Genomic DNA, 1,679 nt, shown 5'->3' with positions numbered 1-1,679 from the left:
TGTTGCAAAGTCCAAGGTGCCTGCGGGGCTTCCTTGGTCCCCCACCTCCATCCAAACACACCCACTGTACACTGGACAGTGCCCCCACCCCCCTTCCTCAGCCTGTTGACATCGTGTCCCTCTGTGCAAGTGCTTGATCATCTGCTGATAGGTGAGACCCCAGGGTCCCCAAGGGGAGCGTCAGGGAAACCTTGCTCCCACCTCCCGGAAGAGGAGGCCTTTGATGAGGAAGCCGCCAAAAGCAGGTTTCAAATACAATTCTCTTTACAGGCGACAGGAAAGGGAGCATCCGCTGCCTGCTGAGAGCCTCGAGCTACCTCTCTCAGCAAAAAATTAATGAGCTCCTACTCCGCGCCAGGGATGGTGGGATATTCCAGGGGAGAACAAAGTGGAGGAGACCCTGACCTTGCGGAGGTTGCTGTCAGCCCACTGGCTGCACAGTCTTTGTTCAATTGGCCCTGGCCTCCGGTGTGAGGTGTCTGCAAACAAGGTGGAAAGGGCATTGACTTTGGAGTCCAGTGACCCAGGCTCAGAGCAAGTCATTTTCACTGCAAAGTGGGAGCAGGAAGCCTCCAGTTTCTACACTGTGTGGCCCTTCTGGGAGGATGCCTGGCTTTGTGTGACACATCAACCCCGAGGCCTGGGGCTGCTGGCCTCCACATCCTCCCGCAGGCAACAGCTGCCCACCAGACCCTCGTCCAGTCATGTTCTTGGCCATGGTGTGTAAATAGAATCTGCAAACCGAATCGTTTGGAACACTGAGCTTGTGCTACAATGGAATTCTTTTTTTTTTTTTTTCTAGATTTTTTTTTTTGATGTGGACCATTTTTAAAGTCTTTATTGAATTTGTTACAATATTGCTCCTGTTTTATGTTTTGGTTTTTTGGCCGCAGGGCATGTGGGATCTTAGCTCCCCGAACAGGGATCGAACCCACACCCCCTGCACTGGAAGGCGAAGTCTTAACCACTGGGCCGCCAGGGAGGTCCCTACAATGGAATTCTTGAATGTACACGTATGATATCTCTGCAGATTAAAACCAGAAATATTTGTAGAATAAATCCCTTGAAATGTTTGATTAGTGCTGGCTGGAAGTCAAAAGCAACAGGACTTCAAGGAGTGGCTAGTTGGTGAGGTTGGGTGTGCCGGGTGCATACGGGGCAGAGGCCCGAGAGGGGTCGGGGCTGAGTTTAGAAGGATGGCACGCTCAGACCTGCGGAAAGACTTGGGGGCTGGGGGCAGCGAGGTGTCCGCTGTCACTGGCGGCGGCGGCGAGGCGAAGGACCCGATGGAGTGGTTCAGACACCTCACACCATCGTTCGGGGGGGGCGGGTAGGCGAGGGGGCTGGCTGGCCAGTGCCAAGGCAGAGCCCAGAAACGCTTGACGAGGTGGGCTCAGCCGAACTTGGTGCCTGGCACAGCTCGCAGGGCTCGGGGTGAGGGGCGGGGAGAAGGCGTCTCGGGAGCGCGGGAACAGCTTTCCAGCCCAATTAAGATTTGGGATTTTGTCCTCTCTCTGAGCATAATCTGACGCCGTTTGGGGGTGGGGGTGGGGGTGGGGGTGGGGGTGGGGGTGGGGAGGGGGAGGGGGAGCGAGGCCGAAACCCGATCCTTCAGTCCGGGGGCTCCGTTAATATTTAATCAGGTAGGATCATCCGATAGGGCTCAGGTGGCGTGATCT

This window comes from Delphinapterus leucas, chromosome 1 (assembly GCF_059928025.1).
Source record: "Delphinapterus leucas isolate spDelLeu-1000000601 "Yukka" chromosome 1, BTC_Dleu_Yukka2, whole genome shotgun sequence".
Taxonomy (NCBI): domain Eukaryota; kingdom Metazoa; phylum Chordata; class Mammalia; order Artiodactyla; family Monodontidae; genus Delphinapterus; species Delphinapterus leucas.
The sequence above is the reverse complement of the archived record's forward strand: the minus strand, read 5'-3'. Positions refer to the sequence as shown.